This window comes from Triticum dicoccoides, chromosome 6A (assembly GCF_002162155.2).
Source record: "Triticum dicoccoides isolate Atlit2015 ecotype Zavitan chromosome 6A, WEW_v2.0, whole genome shotgun sequence".
Classification (NCBI taxonomy): Eukaryota; Viridiplantae; Streptophyta; class Magnoliopsida; order Poales; family Poaceae; genus Triticum; species Triticum dicoccoides.
In genome coordinates this window covers 219022058-219029929 of record NC_041390.1, presented here as the reverse complement: position 1 = coordinate 219029929, position 7872 = coordinate 219022058, and positions in this window count along the sequence as shown.

Here is a 7872-nt window from a genome sequence, read left to right as displayed (position 1 = left end):
GGCGGTGGAGTCAGGGCGGATCGGTTGCCCGATCCAGATCCACTCGGGCGGGGTGGGGAGACGAGATGGATCGAGGGGGAGGCGTGGGGGCGAGAGGAGTGGGGGGGTCGGTCTAGGGTTTCCGTCGGTGGGGGGTTATGGAGGGGTTAGGTGGGCCGGCCCGGTTGGGTGGCCAGCTGGGCTGAGGCCCAGCGCGGGGGGTGTGGGGTCTTTCTTTTTATTTGTATTTTTATTTCTTTCCTTTTTTGTTTGTTTGTTTGTTTTCTGTTTTCTTTTATTATTTCATTCTTTTCTGTTTAAATCATTTTAAATCATTTAGCCATTTTATAAAAAGGTGTTTGTTGCCCCATAATTACCTTTGTAATATTTGGCGTCCACCGAACATTTTTGTTTCAATTTTGAAAACTTTTATTGTTTTGACTTTAATTCAAATTTGAATTTGGTTTGGTTTCGAGCTAACACGAGATTATCAACAATAAATTGAGGTACGTGGCACCATTACCAGAGGGTTAATGTAGCTTGATTACCCGGGCGTCACAATTCTCCTCCACTACAAGAAATCTCGTCCCGAGATTTAAGAGGGGAGTAAGGGGAAAGTTCTGGTTATTCTAATGGATCTTCTCGAAGAAGTTAATCCCTTTCGTTGATGACTTCAATTCTTTATTGCAAGGCATCATGATGAAGTTGCTGTCCTTTCTTCGGGGAACTCCATCGTACTTACGAATAGGTAAGGGGCAGCTCTACAATGATAGGATGTTATAAGGGAAATTCATCTGGGGGTATCCCAAGAATGAACATATGAGTATCTCTCGAGTTGAACAATTTACACATATCGAGAGCTAAGTAAGACGGTGCAATAAGAAGTTTCAAGCGGATAGGCAATCGTTCATTGCCTGAAGCAGAGTGCGAAAGGGGTTCTGAGCAACGGGAATAAGTATTGCGTCTGATACCAGAATAGATCACTAGGAAGGTGGCTTGTGATCTTTCATACGAAGCCAAGCGTGAGGATTAGCTTTAGTAACAGGGGTGCAGGAGAGTCAGGTTTCGATCCTGTGGAACTGCGGGTTATGGGCCCACCATGTGGTTGAAAGTAGGAAGGGGGCCGACATTTTGCACGGTCATGATAGTAAGGTGTGTCAAAGGGTAGCCTGTCAGATATGTCGGCAACAACATCGATACCAAGGGCGAGGGACGAAGAGAACCATTTTCCTGCTCGTCGAACGAGGCGGACCAATAGGCAAGGTTCTCGTCCATCGGTGGCTACCAGAATGTCATCAACAATAGTAACAGGGTCTTATTGACAGAGTCGTACAACCGAGGTGTTTATATAAGCAGCGAATCTTTACTTCTTAGATCATATAAATCACAAGAAAGGTTAAACAAAACAATGGAAAGGAAAAGGTGATCATCAGATTAAATAGAACAATGGAATGGAAAATATGTTTATACACCTATTTCAGGGGTATATCCTTCCCAAGGACAAACAGAACATGATAACCATGACATGATATTAAGTAGAAAAGCCTCTAGGTGAGGGGAGAGAAATTTTCATGACATTATCCATACAGCGGTGTTTGGATAATTGAGCAAGAAACGTTTATCATTGGGCTTCAAATGTTCTTTTTGAAACATCGGAGTACCATTGACATGCTTCGAGATAGCATTGACAGGGTCTTCAGGTGAAGATCCGACTTTAGAAACACGAAGGATCCATCAGGAATAACTTGTAGAATAAGTCTTACAATTTCCTCATGGAAGAATGGCTGAACTTGCTAAAAAGGATACTACAACAATAGGTCCTCCACCCAGGGGGGGGGGGGTGCTAGGCATGACATCATGTTACCGGGTCATCAAAGGACCAACATCATAACTCTTGGAAAGTTGTCCCAACCATCATATCTGACCGAGATTCAGATCCGATTGGTGTAATGATACCTCAGACTCAGGATGTCCGAGAAGAAAAGGCGCAACACAAATCGTTGAAATGGCATTGCAAGCTTCTCGGGAAATGAACTATGGGAGCGGGTTTCTGAAGCAATAGTTCACCATTAAACCAAGGAGAGGACAAGGAGGTGTCTGGTGAACTCAACGGCAATTCACCAATATTCCCAAAAGATGAATGTCCACAATTAAGTGAACAAGGAGATAACATTCGTCAGATCAAATGATATAAGGAAGTATGCTCGAGGAAAACATACACAATTAAACATTGGTTGAAAGGTGCGCCCGCAATATGGGTTGGGTTGCACGACCAATGTCAGAATGGTAATGCAATAATCAATAGCCTAAGAATGAACTTTCGACCATTAACTTCAAAGAGATAGGGTTGCTAGAAGGAAAGAATCCAAACAACACCGTTCACTCGTTGGAATTAACACAGGGACCAAGAAAGAATGGTGATGGTGAGAAGTATTTCTATGTCAAGAATTCTCAAGAGGTGGAACAAATCTCAGAACATTCTTGACATAAAGGATGGTAATACTCCAAGGTAAAGAAGAACAATTGCAGGATAGCAAGGAACTCAAGGTATAACACCAAACATGAACAAGCTTGTGTTGGTGGGAAGGCAATAAAGTGGTCGATGATAATACAATTCATCGAGGGCAAGGATGGTATTTCTCATCATGAATTCAATTGATATCCTGGATGAGCTCAGAATGTTGATGATCACGACACCTTTGTCGCGAGAGTTCATGAAGATGTAATCGATTGGCGACGACATCAAGTCAAAGTAATGATGAAGTGAAAGGTTATTGGAACCAAGGGTACAACACAAACTCGAAACCAAGCTTGTTGTTCAAGGCGAAATGATATGATAATGAGGATCGACGTAAGGTTAGTTCATCGTCGAAAATTGTGCTCCGAGAAGAAGGACCGGGTAGCACAGTTAAAATCATCACTACAATGATATAGCCAAACAGGATAGGAATGGCGTGATCGGGTACAAACTCGTACTTATAGAAGCTTACTGAAGAGTTGTTGAACCGTAGTGCGGACTCGGTTTAGTTATCGGTGTCTTTGAGTGTTTAATAACTCAGAGCCCGTGAAAAATTGGAATCAATGGGAAGGTAGTACTTGATGAAGAACTCATAAAAAGTTATGCAGTTCCATGATAATCTCGAGATACCAGGGGGGTAATACTCGACGATAGTCCAAAGTAGAGCTTAGACTGGGGTATTGCTCTAAAGAAGGTAAGTGCTTAAACTTGCACGAGAAATGGTATTTCAAGGAGATCATGGTCGGAACCACGATTGCAATAGGCCAAATCCCAGATATAAGAACTTATACCAAGGGAATAATTAATTTAAGAGAAGCTTTAATGATATGATCTACATCATGTCCATGGGCATGAACATAAAGTTCAAGGTCGACTCCCACTTCTTCAATGCATAACCTTTCATTCACCTCTCGTATTTCGAAAATGACATTAGTTGTTGAAAGTGTTTTTTTTACCTGGTGCAATACCAGATAAATATGACCCATGTAATATTTCGGGTTCACACGGATTAGGGAAGGCGTAGGTTCAACCCATCAGGGCATCTTAGGAACATATACCACAAACTTCAATAGTAAATACCACCAGCTCGAAAGCAGAGCATGGTTGGCCAAGCAGATGATACAATTTACCAAAGGCACTATGTATCAGGGGAAGAACTCACAAGGTGATTGAATATGAAGGACACTGTCGGATAGCAATCCAACAATGGATCGGGCAATCCACAACGGAGTTGAGGTGAGTATCGGTATTCCAGAAAGAATGCACGGGCATCATATTATAGAACATCGGAATAATTCGATGCTTAGATAACAAAGGAATTATGATTTCCAAAACAAAAGATCAGAAGCAGTCGCTCTGACCAAGGATGGATAAGTTGGATAAACCAGAGGCACAATTGGCGACAAATAGTTTGGTCGAGAACCAGCTCATGTTCAAAAATGATGTCTCATTCGGAAAGATAAGTTAGAAGGGTTGATAGATGATTGTGTGCATTCGCACACATGTTGAATCAATAGGATCAAAATGACGGTGTCAAAAGATACTAGTGAATATTGCCAGATATATGGGAAGCATCCATAATGCTAGTAGACAAGTATTTGCAGAGCAATAAAGCTGCTAAGGATTTTCGGAGGATTGAATAGTATTTCAAAGACTTTTGTGAAACACCTGAACAACTGGGATGAGCGGATACTCGGAAGGTGCGAGAAGTTATTCTTAGGGGTATTCAGGTGGCAAAGAACTGCAAGGCAGTAGGCACAAAATATTCTCAGGGTATCTTGTAATAACAAGATCGACTGAGAATAAAAGTAAGCACGACAGGTGTAAGTATTTATCCATAGGGATATTTCAGTGGTAGGGAATTGCAAAGGCAACGGGCACAAGGTCTCAAGAGAAAATCGGAGAGTATCTTCGAAATCTTCTGGTGCAGTCGGTGATCATCAGGACTGAAGGGCCTCTCCGGGAGAAAGTATTTTCGAGAACCTAAAGTTAGTTTTTAGTAAAAATCGTTTAACCCGAATAGAAGAGGGTTCAGAATCCCAGAGTAAAGGTCGAGGAATAAAAGATCCTAATACCACCCAATGGCGACGTGGGCCCATGGGCCGCACAGCCATGTTAGTAAAAGTTTTGTAAAGTTTAGACTCGACTTCGGCCATGGAGTTGGAAGGGGGATTCCTACAGGCAGTCGGCTCTGATACCAACTTGTGACGCCCCCGATTCAATCGTACACTAATCATGCACGCAAACGTGTACGATCAAGATCAGAGACTCACGGGAAGATATCACAACACAACTCTACAAATAAAATAAGTCATACAAGCATCATAATACAAGCCAGGGGCCTCGAGGGCTCGAATACAAGTGCTCGATCATAGACGAGTCAGCGGAAGCAACAATATCTGAGTACAGACATAAGTTAAACAAGTTGCCATAAGATGGCTAACACAAACTGGGATACAGATCGAAAGAGGCGCAGGCCTCCTGCCTGGGATCCTCCTAACTACTCCAGGTCGTCGTCAGCGGGCAGCACGTAGTAGTAGGCACCTCCGGTGTAGTAGGGGTCATCGTCGACGGTGGCGTCTGGCTCCTGGACTCCAGCATCTGGTTGCGACAACCAGAAAGAAAGGAAAGGGGAAAAAGGGGGAAGAAAGCAACCGTGAGTACTCATCCAAAGTACTCGCAAGCAAGGAACTACACTACATATGCATGGGTATATGTGTAAGGAGGCCAAATCGGTGGACTGAACTGCAGAATGCCAGAATAAGAGGGGGATAGCTAATCCTGTCGAAGACTACGCTTCTGGCAGCCTCCGTCTTGCAGCATGTAGAAGAGAGTAGATTGAAGTCCTCCAAGTAGCATCTCCAAGTAGCATCTCCAAGTAGCATCGCATAGCATAAACCTACCCGGCGATCCTCTCCTCGTCGCCCTGCGGAAAAGCGATCACCGGGTTGTCTGTGGAACTTTGAAGGGTGTGTTTTATTAAGTATCCGGTTCTAGTTGTCATAAGGTCAAGGTACAACTCCAAGTCGTCCTGTTACCGAAGATCACGGCTATTCGAATAGATTAACTTCCCTGTAGGGGTGCACCACATAACCCAACACGCTTGATCCCATTTGGCCGGACACACTTTCCTGGGTCATGCCCGGCCTCGGAAGATCAACACGTCGCAGCCCCACCTAGGCTCAACAGAGAGGCCAACACGCCGGTCTAAACCTAAGCGCACAGGGGTCTGGGCCCATCGCCCATAGCACACCTGCACATTGCGTACGCGGCCGAAAGCAGACCTAGCCTAGTGGCGTTCCAGTCCAATTCGGCGCGCGCCGCTCCGTCACTGACGTCTGAAGTGCTTCGGCTGATACCACGACGTCGGGATACCCATAACTACTCCCACGTAGATGGTTAGTGCGTATAGGCTCGTAGCCAGACTCAGATCAAATACCAAGATCTCGTTAAGCGTGTTAAGTATCCGCGAACGCCGAACAGGGCCAGGCCCACCTGTCTCCTAGGTGGTCTCAACCTGCCCTGTCGCTCCGCCACAAAGTAACAGTCGAGGGCCGTCGGGAACCCAGGCCCACCTCTACCGGGATGGAGCCACCTGTCCTTTCAGCCCCCAACTCCGAACAGTATCACAGGTAATGTAACAGTGTAAAGTATATAGTATATGCCCGTGATCACCTCCCGAAGTGATCACAGCCCAGTAGTATAGCATGTCAGACGGACAAGAGTGTAGGGTCACTGATGGAACACTAGCATCCTATACTAAGCATTTAGGATTGCGGGTAATGTATCAATGACTGTAGCAGCAATGACAGGCTATGCATCAGAATAGGATTAACGGAAAGCAGTAACATGCTACACTACTCTAATGCAAGCAATATAGAATAGAATAGGCGATATCTGGTGATCAAAGAGGGGGCTTGCCTGGTTGCTCAGACAAGGAGGGGTCATCGATGACGTAGTCGACCACAGGGGCATCAGCATCGGTCTCGGAGTCTACCGGAAAGGAGTAACGGAGGGGGAACACAATAAATAACAGAGCAATCAAAAGTAACACAAAGCAAGACGCGGCAATACGTTGTGCTAGGGGTGTCCTAACGTAGGGATAGGCGATACCGGTGAAGGGGGAAACATCCGGGAAAATATCCCCGGTGTTTCGTGTTTTCAGGCAGAGGAGCCGGAGGGGGAAAGTTGCGAGTTTGATATGTTAGGGGTGCGTGGCGGACGAACGGACTGCGTATCCGGATTCGTCTCGTCGTTCTGAGCAACTTTCATGTTGAAAATATTTTAATCCGAGTTACGGATTAAAAGATATGATTTTCTAAAGATTTTATTAATTTCTGAAATTTAATTAATTATTTAATTAATTCGAAAAATGGATTTATGACGTCAGCATGATGTCATGCTGACGTCAGCAGTCAACAGGGTTGACTTGGTCAACCTGACATGTGGGTCAGGGGGGGCCCACCTGTCATCCTCTAATTAGGTTAATTAGGGTTTAGGTTAATCTAATTACAGTTTAATTAAACTTAACTAGTTAATTAAATTAATTAAACCGGATTAATTAACTTAATTAATTCATTAGTTAATTAATTAATTAACAATTAATTCATTGGTTAATTAATTAATTAATAATTAATTTTATTAATCACTTTTATTTTTATTTAATAATTTTATTTTTAATTCTCTTTTTTTTAAACCGTTCTGGGGTGTGGGCCCCGTTGTCATAGGGCCACTAGGCCTTAGCGGACACGGGCACACGGGCGCCGGCAGTGCGCTTACGGGCGCACCCGTCCAGGACCGAGCCCGATCGAGGAGGCGAGGCGAGGCGAGGCCACCGGGGCACGGTGGTGTTTGGCCAGTGTGGACGACGGCCATCGGGGGTGGATCCGGGCGGCGCCGCATGGGGAAAGCGGGACGGCGGGCGGAGGCGCCGACGAGGGAGCGACCAAGTGGCTAACGAGGCGCTCCAAGGGGCGACAGAGGGTGACCGGAGGCGGGCTTCAGAGGCGAAGTAGCATCGGGGCCCGGCCTGCAGCAGGCGAGACGAGCCTGGCGGGTGCAGGCGGTGGTCGCGGGGCACGGCCCGGACGCGTTGTAGGAGGGAGAGGAGGTCGGGGTGCGGTGAGCACGGTCGCGGGCGCGACCAGGGGCGAGCCCGGGCGCGGCCAACGATGCGGCCGGCGGGCGCGAGGGCCACGGTGAGCACGAGGGCGAGGGAGAGGGTAGGAGAGGGGGAGGGCGGTGCCTCACCGCGGGGCCGTAGGGTTCGAGGCAGCGGGCTCGGTGGAGGTCGGGGAGGGCCGACGAGGGAGTTCCGGCGGAGCGGGAGGCCGTCCGGCGGGGTGGCGTGTTGGCGCAGCGGAGTCCAGGCGGCG